We start from the raw sequence: 13644 nt of genomic DNA, 5'->3' as shown, positions 1-13644 counted from the left end.
CCAGAGAGGTGGGCAGCAGAGGTCAGAGAGGGCCTTTCTTCACTCTGTGTCAGAGCTTTGTGCTCACAGATGTCTGCTGGAAGGCACAAGACCTGATGCCCTTGGCTCCCAAGTCAGATGGAGCACAGGAGCTTTGTAAGCTTGTCCAATGTGACATTTTAAAGGGCGTGAGATGAGTTCGTACGATTTGTTTTCATCTTACCACAACAGCAAGAGCACTTGACTTGATGTAGAAGTGTGTTGCTTTATTTCTGTCTAAAAGGCTTAAGAATTCCTGTGTGTATGTTGTTCATTTTCTTGTGTTCTCCTATTTATGTGTTCCATGGGTCTTTAACTGCCACGTGATATCCACTCACCTCCTGTCCCAGCCTGCGTGGGGTGGGGTTGCCCTGCTCTGATAAGGTTGGTGAGGACGGGTGGCTGGTGTTTCTGAAGACAAGTGATGACGTGTGGATGCTCCTGGCAAGATCCTGCCTTCTGGATTGGACAACACAAATTCATCCTCTGAAAAAATCTATCCAGAAGGACAGGACCCTTTAGGAACATATAGTTATCAGTCTCTCTAATCTTAGGTGCCTATCACCTGTATCCAAGTGGTATAATATAGATGTCCAGAGGGGCCAGAGCCGCTCAATAAAGCTGCTGCTATAGTTCTTTACATTAATACTGAGTTTAAGCGCATCGCTCCTGTGGTCAGTGGCCTGGCAAGCTGCGTCAGCTCCCTGACCTGGAGAGCATTCGGGATAGTAAAAGAAGGGACAGGCTGAAGCAGGGCTGGGGTCCCAACAGCTACTGCTGGGACCCCAGGAAAAATGTTTCCCTGGTGCTGGGGGATGGTCTTTGGCGTCTGTGGCAGCAGTTGGCTGGTGAGTTCCAAGTATTTACCGAAATATATTTCGGATTGTTGCAGCTCCTATTGTTTGTGATAAAGGGCTGGACAAAAGGTCCATTGATCAGGCAGGTCCTGCCATCCGTCTCTGTCTGCCTCTCCAGACAGCCAGTTTGCGGCTGCAGTGAGACGGCAAAGCCGCTGCGCTGCCCCGGGCTGGCACAGCCGCGCTCGCTGGGAGGGAGAGAAGGTGCCAGAGCTTGCAGGTCCTCTTGCTCTTCTCCCGGGTGAATACGCGAATCATTGTGTGGTTGTGGTGTGAGGTGACACGGGCTCTGCTCCAAATTCAGCACCAGCAGTGAACTTTTACTCCCATGTTTGAGTCTCCCACGCAGGGCTTGGATGCCACGTGCACTCAGGGTTGGCAGCCTGTTCCCTGCGAAGCTACTGTAAACAAAGATGCTCAATATTATAAAAGTTTATAAAGTAAAAAAAGAAATTGAAGGTAATTAAAGAGTGGAGAGAATCACATTTCTGGAAAAAAGCCACAGAGTTTCTTAGGAAAAGTGAGTCATAGACAATACTGAGTTGGAAGGGACCTGTAAGGATCACTGGAGCTGTTGCTTGAGCTAAACTTTGCTTTTCCAGTGATGAAAGATGGTGGTTGGTACAATTAGACAGGGTATGGAAATAGTCATATTTATGAAATATTTTTTATTTCTTTTACTGTGTCATATTCAAAACACAGCATTGGAATTGAAATTGCATCACACACAAAGATTTTTTTTGTGCTGACAGAGAAATGAAATACTTTTATCCCTAAAATAAGAGGGAATAAGATATTGAAAATAAAAAGCATCAATATTGCTAACGTGCATACCGTAAAGCAGTTTATATCTTGTGATGCTGAAGTAGAATTTAAATCCAGGCACGATGAGGCAGATTCACAAGAAACTTCTGTTTCGGAGAACTAGCTGGGGGCAAAAGAACGTGAGGTTGCAGTATAGATTCATTATAAAGTAGTTAACAAGAGTGTGGTATTAAGGACTGACAGTAAAACTGGCCAGAAATAACACACTGAAATGATTATTCATTTTATAGAAAGGTGGGTTTAAAATATAATGGAGTACAGAAGTAACATTATAATATTAAAAATTAATGTGTGTAGAAGTATGTTGTTATATTTCCCTAGTTATTTTATAAATTGTGCCTTCCCTCTTTCTGACACCTCCCATTCCTGATCCTGCCACGGAGGTCATACAGCCGGACCTGGGGGCTCAGCCCCACACTTAGTGCTGAAACACCAGCTGTGTTGGGTCTGGGAAGATGTGAGTGGAATCCACTGAGCGTGGGCAGGCAGGGCCTGTGGGAGCCAAGGCAGAGCTCCCAACCGGGCACCTGGAAAAGCTGCCGCCTGGGTGCAGCCCTGTGTCTGGTTACAGGTAGGGCTGGAGCAGGGAGGGGAGCCCATGCCTCCTGGTGACCTCTATACAGTTTGGATGTGTCCACTGAAGCTCCTCTCATCAGCTCGCCTGTTAAGTGTGGAAGCTGTTAACTTCACCCAGATGGAAAATTCGTCTTGTTCTCCTGCTCTTGGCGGGAGCCTGCGATGGCTTCCTCTGCGCGACGAGCGCGCAGTGGTGGCCCTACCCACTGCCCCTCACCGACCTTCTGGCTCCTTCCTCCCGTCCCTGCTCTGCTCTACTCCTCTGGTCTCTTCTGTCATCTCTCGTTTGCGATCCCTCACATCTGCGCTGCGCGGGGTCGGGCGCAGGCCCTGCTGACGGCTCTTGCCAAGGCTCTCTCATCGTTGATACGCGCAACGGGAAGATCAAGGGGCGCTCTGACAATGGGGACATTGTGCCCGGGTTTCTGCACCCTGCCTGGGGAACGAGCCTGCCTCCCCATAGCGAGAGACACGCTACCTGGCTGCCCGTAGGCCGGATGACATGGTCTGATGTCGCAGGCGTGTGGATGGGGTGGTGTAGAGAGGCTTTGGTGGGGGTGAATTGTGACGGCTTTTGGTAGTGAGATAATTGAGGGGAACAAAGCTGTGTGAGCAAACAGTGCAATAGAAGGGGGGGAGCAGGATTCGAGGTCCCCTGTGCGCCCTGATTTGGAAAGCGTGTAGCATGGAGGTCTCTCTAATGCAAATTGAATGCATGATTTAATTCGTCACTTGAAGTAAAACCCCTGCCTGGGGTTTTGGTGGATTTCCTTCTATACTCAACACTCTTTAATTCTTTTTTAATTCTTTCTTTTCTTTTCCTGGCATCAGCTTCCTGGGAAGAATGTTGCCAGGGAGCCTGCTGCATCTTCTCAGGGGTCTGCTTCATTTTATGCCTTCTCTGTTTCCCCTTTCTACTCTGACTCTTTCCCGTCTCTGCTCTCTTGCAATGCACAGCTTTCTGTCAAACGCCCCAGCTCTCTTCTGCTTCTCCTATTGCTTTCTCTGGGCTTGCACTCACTATGCAGAGGGTTTATTCCTCCCCTCTGCTTGTGCTTTCTCTTGCATTTTGCTAGCATATTCCCACCTTTCCCTTTTTCTTCCACATTCTCTAGATTTTTCTCTTCTTCCTCACACTCTCTTCACCTAGTTTTGGGAGTTTTCTTTTCCATGCTCTTCTTCCTCTTACCTCACTGTCTTTCCATCCTCCCTTGCGACATCTGCTCCTTGCTTACCAGCCCCTTTCCTTCAGTCCCTTCTGCCATCTCCGTATCCCCGAAGTGAGATAATCCAGCTCAGGGGACAGCAAGCTGCAAACAGACTTGCTGTGTTGCTCCATTGTAGACTTCCTCTGCTTGGGCTCCTCCTGGGCAGCAGCAGGGCACCAGGCTCTCTGTTTGATGGCTCAGTGACCCACCCTCACCATGGAGCACTGGTCCCTTGTGCAGTCCTTAAGGGGGGCAGGGGAAGTTGGGTGCTGGTTCCTCTGCAGGGCAAATATCTGCTCACAGACACCCAGGCAGGGTGATAGTGAAGAAAGAAGGTGGGACACAGGGAGATCCCTCCTTTATTCATTTCAATAGCATCATCCTGCTGAGCTCATCCAGCTGAGGCGTGAGATAAGGTTTTGGCTGCTGCTCCTCTCCTGTGAGGTACTGGGGGAGTGGATTGTGTATATGGATTGAAGGATTCATACAGTTCTCAAACAAGTCCACATGGCTGGGCTCCCAATAGGCAACAGAGGTGAACTCAAGTACCACAGCCAGGTTGGAGGTGCTGCCCAGCCTGACAGGCAAATTGTGTGGTACCTGGTGCTGAGACCCAGGTTGGCAACTTTGTGTGCCACGAATGGCCAAATGTGACATGTTGGTGTTTGCACTGTCCTGCCAATGAAGTTATCAGCCTGAGGTCACTCAGAATTATGTCTACTGTGGGGGCTTTCTTCTAGCACTGGTGGAGGTAAGATGGAATCTGCCGGTTAGCCTGACTTCCCAGTCTGGAAGAAGCAATGTTGACCCTGCCCACACCAGTGTGGTGGAAGTTGGGACAGGGTTGTATTTTTTTTTTTAGGCAGTCTGTTCCCTCTCCAGTCATCCAGTCAGACCTCATCACCCAAGAGATGTTGGGATTCGTCAGCTCAGACAGGACACTTGCTGCAGGCGGAGAGATGGTGCAGTGAGTGGTTGAGCTGAGGGACATCTTTGTTCTTGTCAGAAGTGTGTGATGCTCCCATACAGCCATGAGGCTCCTGTGCTGCAAGAGGTGCCATGAGTCACTTGGGTCCAACATCATGGCGCTCACAGCCCCACGCATCCTGGTGTTGCTTGTTGTAGTCTGGTGAAACCCTGTTCCTGAGTGTTCAAGCCCAGTCTTGATGTTTCAGGAATATTCCCTACTTTCTTTGTCGGGCTGTATATTTTTCCAGAGTTTTCCAGAGCGTGCAGCATTTGTCTGCTCCATCAGACAGTCACATCTCACCCTGGAGATGGCTGTCTCTCCGTGACAGAGCGGTCCAAGTGCTGCTGAATCTGGGCCACTCATTGAAGAGGGGTGTTGTGAAGAGTACTGTAGTTCTTTTGACCCCCTTCCTTTTTTTTTTTTTTCTTCCCTCTTTCTTCTAGGAATATTTCTGCTCTTTAATTAATTTTAAGTATCGCTCTTCCCAGAGTTTTTATTCCAGCCCCACCGCCTGCGATGCCTGTGGGGTGAGGGGAGGCTGGCTGAGTGACAGGCTAATAACCTGCTCCGGCTCTCGCTCCGAGCCCAGTGGCAGGTGTCCCAGCGCCCCTATTGAATGCCACCATCCAAAAAAAAAAAATTATCAACAATCTTCCTTCAACAATGATTTATTATTGCCATAATTTGCCTTGGTACAATGAGCTGCGGAGCCTATTTCTGCACCCGGCTGACAGGGATTTGATGGCTCCAGGTTTCTGTTTTATTTAGTCTCGAGCCTAATATGATTTGGTTACCCTCGCCCCCTCCTTCCCGTCCCTCTCCTCCCTCCCCACCCAACCTTTTCTCATTTTGTTTTGTTTTCTATGAGTGTGTGTTTCGCATAACCCTGGGCCGGCTGACAGCGCTTGTAAAAACCAGAAGTCGATCTTGCAGTGGCTTTTCACCATTAATCAAGCTGCCTGGAATTGGAAAGTAACACTGACAGGCTTTTATCTTGGAGAGAAGGAGGATGGCAGATGTATTTTATGGTGGATGAGCCTTCACGGCTTCTATTAGACTGGGACTTCAGTGGTACAAGGTGGTGGTTTGGGGGAGGAGGGGAGCGAGGGGGAGGAGAAGCCGGGGAGCAGCCTATAGATAAATAGATCCGTCAGTCAGGCGATGTGGAGGTCTCCAGGCGGCCAGCCATTGTAGGTGACAGAAAAGGCAATCAAAGACAAAACAAATCAAAAGGTACATCTTATCAGCAGCAGGCCAGCTGGACTTCCACCGCACTCGGAGGCCCCGCCGAGGGCAGGAGAAATTAATCGTGCTGTCGAGGCCAGAGAAATTGTCGCCGCTGAAGGTCCAAGTTCAGGCGAGCGGAGGTGGCCAACATTAAAGGAGAGGGAGAGCGGGGGGCGGGAGGAGAGGAGCGAGGAAGCGAGTGCCGCCGTCCCACCACCTCTCTCCCTCCCTTTCTCCCCCGGCCGCCGCGGGCTCCTGACAAGTGCATTCATCGTGCGATGATAGCTCGGCACCTATGATTGGTACCTTTAATAATATAGCCCTCGCTCAGCTGTCACCCTGAAAGAACAATTTTTCCTCCCGCTTTCCTCGATGCAAAGATACATCTGTAATGAGAAGGGTGACAGAAAGTGGGAGCGCGGGGAGCCAAGGAAAGTTTGGAAGAACATTAATCAAAAAGTGAAGCTGGAGGTGATGCCGGCGGCTCAACGTGCCCGTGCCTCCGGCGAGGAGCTGGCGTTGGGTTTGAAGCTCCGGTTGTGTTCCCTGGCCCACAGTGCTTCAGGGTGCCCTGGACAGGGGGAGAGGGATCCTTCACCCACTGTCAAAGAGAAGCAGCTCTGGAAGCCTCCATCCATCTGCATGGTGGAGCTGGTTATGATGGGAAGGACTGAGGAGTAGCCCCATGTGCAGGGAGTCCTTGGTGTGGACCAGCACAGCTCAGTTGCATGCAATGGATTTACAATTAGATCTCTCTCCACCCCTGCAGCCTGGAGAAAGAAGTAGGTGGTTACAAGTCCTGTGAGTTCTCCGGCAGCAGTGACTACTTGTGTGCTGCTCTGGGTACCTGGGACTCGCCTTTCGGATCCAGCTGGGCTCCATCCCCAAAACCCCCTTAGCAGCACTGTGCAGAAACTGCCTTGTTTCCCCCAAAGGAGCTCTGTCTTCCAGGGTGTTGTGCCCTCATCTTGGGGCTGTAGATGGTTGGCCCCCAGCCCATCGTGCTCTTATGGCTCCCTGTGCGTGGAGGAGGATAGGTGTGTGTTAGCCCAAAGCCCTGAGTTACGGACCAAGTCGCAGTGTTGTGTTGTTTGCAGCTGCTGCCCAGGTGCACATCAGCACCCAGCCCTGTGTCATTGTGCCCGGCGGCTCCTGTTGCAGCCACCCAGCTTCACGTGCACCCAACAGCCCCTCCGAGCAATCGTGTGTCTGGGGGTCAGCTGGGGAAGCTTCTGGGGGTGTATATCCCTCCCCTGGCATAAAAGAGAGGCCGGCGGCCCCGTGCCGGCGGGCTGGAGAGAGCAGCAGGCGCGTACATCTGCGGGAGGCGTGGAGGGGGCTCGGGTTTGTTGTATTTAAGGAACATGTCTATTTTAATTTTATGGATAAGAAGCAAGGTCCTCAAATGCGGTTATCTCCTGTGGTTTTTAGCAGCTTTCCAGGCTGCCTGGCTCTGCTCTGCGGTTGTCAGTCCCTCCCTGGGTTGAAGCCCTTGGGCTAGAATTCTTTAGCATTAGCATTTGGCAGTGGGTTCCCTTCATTCTGCCTATTTGCGCTCTCGTACCTACAACCGATTTGCTAATCTGCATCTGTTTTTGTTTTTATCCTAATAAAAGCAGGGATTATATGCGGATCTGGATCAAACAGGTTTGTCTATAAAAGCTGGGGGTGCTGGTCTCTGCGGTCCACCATCTTGAATCCCAGAGGATCAGAAGGAAAGCAGAGAGGGTTAGGCAGCATCTCCAAAAGTAGTTTGTTCTATATGGTTTCCAAAACTCCAGCAGTGATTACTTTCTGCCTTCGCCGTGAAAGCCAATAACTTCTGCAGACAGTAGTTGGCGGGTGTGTGACCCATATGGCTGGGATAAATGTTGGTAATAAGTGGTGGTGAAAACAATCCTTGAGGAACATTTCCTTCATCCATACAGAGAAGATGAACCCAGAATGCAGCTCAGGAAGGGCAGTGGAGCTCTGGTGTTGGTACAGACCTCCTTAGCAAAAACACCCCGAGAGGAAATGAGTCCTGGACAGTTGACTTGATCTGTCTGCCCAGGAGCTTCAGAGGATGCATAAAGAATGAACCCTTCACTTATCCTTCACTTTGCTATTATTAGCAAAGGTGGCACAGGTGCAGTTTGCTGGTGCTAAAATGAGGAAAGAATGTTTTTGCCTGGTAACACATTCTGCAGTCTGTAGGCTGACCTGGAGCTGTAAGAACAGGCACATTTAACTGAAATTCCTGAGGTTGTTTTAAGCCCCAGCTTCACTGAGACTTGGGCTGCTTCTAGGTACTGAGGTGTTCTAGGAAAACACAAACCCAACATCTACATCCCTGGATTTTTGCTAATGCTATCAGCCTTAGCATCAGAGCATGTGTAGATCTGAAGCTTGGGGCTTGCAGAGGTACTGCACATTTTTAACTCTTGTGTGCTATGATCTCTAAAAGATCCAAGGCAATGGGTGCTGGGAAGCTGTTACCTAAGAGAATGACTCGTTGAAGACTGCAGTGTAAATCAGGAATAGAATTGGGTCTTGAGATACCAGGACAAGCCTCCCAACTGCATTTCAGCTGTTACTTCTCCAGTGGAAGGATGTGCTGTCTGCATGACTTTGGGCTTGGCTTCGTGTTTTCAGAGCTTCTCATCAAGGACTGGCTGTATGTCTAGCATCACCATGTTTACTGGGGTTTGCAACCTGGCAACAACTCTCTGCCTGGTGTCTGCATCCAAATCTGGGAACTTGAGAAGCAAGTCCTTTTCTGGTGCACACAGTCATCAGGCTGACGTTAATTTTTAGCCTTGGCCTGAACACCAGGGGTTTGGGGCTAAAACCCCAGGTCTGTTGGGGAATCCTGCACAAACACCCTACGTGCTGCCAGGGGAAGCAGCATCCTGTCCTATTTATGGACAAGCATCAAAACTATAGTCCTGGGAGGATGTTGCTGACATGCAACTGCAATGCAACCTTCGTGCTGCTTCATGCTGTACTGTGCTGCTTAGGCAGGTGCAGAGTGTGGGGGGCCAGCTGCTTCAGCTGAAAATGGCCAAAATGATGGTGCACAAAGTCCATCCTCACTGTCTAGATCCCCAGTAGCCTCACGGCAATCAGTAGGGGTTTGTAATGAAATAAGTGGAACCAGGGCTCCATTCATGGTGTAAATCTGGTGAATTACAAAACAAAGCAGGTTTCAAAGTGCTTTCTTGGTGTGTGGCTAATCTGTCGCTAACTGGAACTCTGAAGTATCACACCAAAGAATACTTCACTCTATGGAGTCTAACCAGAGAGGCTGTCACCTAAGGCAAGACGTATTTAAACACAAGATGAGGTCATTTTTGCATCATACTTATGGTTATAGCAGTGTGCAGATACGTGGCAGCATTCTGATTGCTTCTGTAGCTGGGATAAAATTGTCCCTTAATCATGTTACAGAAATCAGGTTAGGAGCTGGCTGCTCTAGCACCATTCCACTAAGATGATTATGAACAATTTGGTCCTGTCTGCAAACATCTTAATGAAATGGGGAAACTACTCAACGTAGTTGAATTTGCAGTGTAAAAATGACTCAGTCTTTGGGCTCCTGCCCTCACCACTCCACAGTGCTGATCTGCTGGTTCTTATTCCTGAAAGCAGAAAGTCACAAGGGAGCAATTCCCCTTTCACCTTCGCTGTGTGATGATTACTGTTCTTGAATCCTGGTGTTAGTAGGGCTGAGAGACCCCAAAGTGATCGTCTGCTCTCTTCTGGCTCTCAACATGGCAGGAGCTGAACTGTGCGCAGGGAGTTGCTATGTTCAGTTTCCCCATGGTGTGTTCTTCATCCCGCTTTTGCTCTGTCCTTGCTGGAAAGGGGCTGTAATTCCCTGTGATATGGTGGGAAATAGTGTCACTATGGCAGTGTGTTTGAATTTTGGGGTTTTTTGCGGTTTTTTTCTTACCCTGGCCCAACCTGAAACACTTCAGCTGGCCTGAGCTCTCACCTACTTTCCCTCCCCAGCAAAGCTCAGCACAGACCCTTCCCAGCTTTTGCTGGGAGTGCCTCAGCTGCACCTCCCACACATCCTTGTGGTCCACATGGGGTGGTTGGTGGTCAGGACTAGGAACCTGTTGCAAAAGTCAGCATGACACCAGACCATGGAAACCACAGGGTTTTTTTAACAATATATTTCAGCCCACGAGATTTTGTTTGGGTTTTTTCCTTCTTCTGAAGAGAGCAATGCATTTTCTAGTCTCAGAAGGTACATTTCAGGAGCTGGTATAGCCAGTCCCCAGGATTATCCCTGCTAAGAGCTGCATTGGAGACCAATACACTGCCTATCTTCACTGTAAAGATCAGAAGCTCTCCAGGACAGAAATCATCCCTGGATGTGTGGGCACATGGCATCACTGCCAATGGAGCCATGGCCCCAACTGGGACCTCTAGCCACAACCAGGAAACAAATCAAGGAAATAGTATGTGCTTGGCAGATGTCTGATTTGGGACAGACACAAGGTTACTAGAGAGTTTTAAAAATCTTTTCTCGTGTGTTTCACCTCTGTTGTGATTCTCTGGGGCTCAGTTAAGTTGCCTGAACACAGGCCTTGAGGTGAGGCACGTGCTGCTGGGCCTCCACGGCAGCGCCTGTGGCACATGGAGCAGCATCTGCAGCCCCGTCACTACCCGCTGTGGCTTCATAGGCAGCTGCTGCCCTCCTTGGGCAATGTCTTTGCTCTTGCAAGCTGGAGTGCCCTGTGACCTGGGCGTGCTGCTTGTGCTGTTCTTGACTGAAGCGGTGGGTTCAGTTGGGTCTGTGGGAAGTCACAGGTTTTCCTGGAAGCAAAATCCATTTTGTCATTGGGATGGCAACACACTCTATGCCTGCCAGTTGCTGCTGTTGTTTCTGAGGGGTTTTTACAGTCATGAGTGTGTTGAGCACCTGGTCAGGCAGAGCTTGTTGTGGCTGGGGGAGTTCAGTGCCACGGGGGATTGCCAGCTGTGGGGATGGAGGAGGGGGTCAGGCATGCATTAGGAATGCTGCTTTTGTCCCTGCCGATGCTGGCTCTACAAAGGTCCTTCATGAGCAAATGGACCTTGGTAAGGAGAGGGCAGAGCCAATCCCCTTCCTGCTTAGCCAGCAGCAGCCCCTGCCAGGAGCTCAGCCCCCAGTCAGCCTGGAGAGCAGCAGCCCGCAGCCAGGGACCTTGGTCTGGAAGTTGGTTGGGGCACTAACATGTTTTTGCCACAAGTGCTTTCAACAGCTGCCATGGCTTCCACCTTCCCATGAGAGAGGGAATCCCCATGAGCCCATGGGATCAGGGGCTGTGGTGAGCAGGCAGTAAAATCTCAGGTTGTGCCATTTCCTGTTTTTCACTGGAGACTCAGGAACGTGAGTTTTCCTTCTTTGGAAAAGAAAAAGAAAGCATCAGCTGCAGATGTTGAGAGGCAGATGTGAGCGTGCTCTTTGCTTCCTTGCCCCTTCCTATGCCTGGTTTCCGATGCGAAATGTGCTCAAGTCTCTCCTCTTTCTTCTTTGCCTGGTTTTACACCAGCAAACCACCAAACACTCCTCCAGCTGCTGGCAGAGTTGCAGGGCTGTCGGCCAGCAGAGAGGGGCAGTGGCAGAGCCGGGGGCTGGCGCCTGGTTTGGAAATCAGAGCAGGGACCCCATCAGAGCCATGCAGGCTGCACAGTTACAAGATCAAGTGAGCAGCACTAGGTCCTCTCCTCTTTGGAAGCCTTTCATCAGCATCCCAAAAATCTACCAAGTGAGGGTTATTGAAAATACTGTTTGCAATAAAAATAAATTGCTGCTTAATTTTTATTGTTTAGAGTAAAAAAGTTTGTTCTTTCCCTGTCCTGCTCACTTGATCAAAACATTCCCACTAAATGAATTCTGCCACTGTAACCTCGTCTGCTCCCAGGATATTGGTGCTGTCTCTTTGCCTGGTGTTAATGACTCATTTGTACCTGCACAATTAAAATCTGTACACTGAGGCACAGACTCCAAAGCTATGTCAGCAGTGGAGGTGTGGATGAGGAATGGAGAGCCCCAAGTGTGTTTATACTGACACAGAGCTGGGCACTTACATGTCCTCCTTGTAAAGGTATGGAAACATTAGGTGGGAAAAGCTCATGTTTGCTTCTGGGAGCTCTGAGGCTGGATGAGAACAGTGGAGTTTAAAATAAATTCCTGCTAGTAATGGCCCTGGGTTACCGGGGTATCCCCTGCCAAAACAAGGATAAGGCATCATTGCCTTCCCCTCTCTGGGGCATATCCTGCCCTGAGGAACACTGCTGTAGCTCCCGCTCCGAGTGCATGCACAGGCATCAGCAGAAGAAGGGTTCCCCAACCAAGCATTTTGCTGGCCCTGCCATGGCGCAGGGTCAGAAACAGGTCGCTGTTGTAACATTGGCACATCCCTTGGCTCTCCCATACCCCTGAAGCCAGGTTACCACTTGTCTCCTGCCTGCTGGCCCTCCACAAACTGCCCACCCTGCCGTGAGCTTCTTGGGGACACCCTGGTGCTGGTCCCTGTTGGTGCCCCAGTTTCTAGCAGTGAAGGCCAGTGCAGGAAAGGAATCGTGAAGCTTTTTCACTGAGGGCACCTGGGCCACTTTTTCAGATAGAAAGATTTTAGGATGTGGGTGGTTCTTGAGTTTTCTTGACATCACTGATCTCCTAGCTCAGGAGGTCACTCAGTTTTTAGAGCATCTCCCATTTTTCTCCATAAAGGTTAATTGTGTTTTAGCTGCTTCTGGCCATACGAGAACTAAAGACGTGGCAATTTCTCACCTCGGTGCTTATAAAGAGGGGGAATCAACTTTCAGTCGCTACCACCCTGTGGCATCTGCATAGGAGGCACGTACGCTGGATTTATGTGCATCCACTGTCTCGGAGCAAGATCCGAGTGTGGCACCGCTCCACACTGAAAGGAAATCACAGCTTATAATATTCAACTGGTTACTATAACCCCCACCCACCCCGGGTTTAATATTAGAACTATTTTTCACGTTGAAACCGAAATAGTACAAAATATGGGCTTGCTGTAATTGTTGTTAGATTATGTGTCAGCCTGATAAGATGTAACAAATATTTTCCTACACAGCAGGGCCCGTTTCCCTGCGAGTAATGGATGGAGAAACTTCTCATAGTGTGCAGGCAATCGGTCGTAAAAACTTCGCTGAGAAGATTAATGCATGAAGTGCAACCTTTGTGGAAAATAGGAAGAAAAGAATTAAAATAATAGTTTGCTCTTTCATGTTTAATATTAATAACCAAACTTATTTTGTGGGAATGTTCCTTGCTGCGTGTGCTTTCCCCACTTCAAGGAGCAGCTTTGTGCCAAATAAGTGTTTCTGGTTTTCTCTTCTAAAGATCCCTCATCAGTAGCTGCTGTATACAGCGCGGTGATTCTTTCAACAGAACTATTTTTATCAGTAATATGAAAGACTATTTTCATGGGCAAAGCTTTGACACCAATAAGTCTGCCGGACGTCACTTAATAGGCCAGATAAACATTCGCTCACCATTTAGCACAGAAGGATTTTCCCTTTGTATCGCAGCTTTACGTCTTTCACAGGCCCTTAATGGCCGTGAGAGAGATGGCACCCTTGGGAGAGCTCTCCAGAGCCGCTGCGCAGTGGGAGATGAGGCAGGGGCTTGTTTGCTGATGTAGAACTGGTGTGCAGAACGAAGTGAGGCCCTTCTCAATGAGCTGCTTCTGTCGGGTCCTTCAGCAACAGAGCAGCAGGTTTAGGAGCACATGGGCGGGTAACCGCAGCCCCTCCTGAGCACACCTTGCTCCTGCCGCTGCCTGTCGGAAAGGCTGTGGCTCCTTTCTGGGGATGGTTCGGTACCAGCCACGTGCGGTGGCTGCGCTAACTTGGGAGATGTAGGGATGGTCTTATGTGAGGAACCAGTGAGGGTTTTGGTTTAACTGGTCAAGGTTTGGGAAAAATGCCGATTTAGATTGAGTGTGGCTGCTTT

The sequence above is a fragment of the Gallinula chloropus genome (genome assembly GCF_964237585.1).
Source record: "Gallinula chloropus genome assembly, chromosome: 12".
NCBI classification, from domain to species: Eukaryota; Metazoa; Chordata; class Aves; order Gruiformes; family Rallidae; genus Gallinula; species Gallinula chloropus.
The sequence above is the reverse complement of the archived record's forward strand: the minus strand, read 5'-3'. Positions refer to the sequence as shown.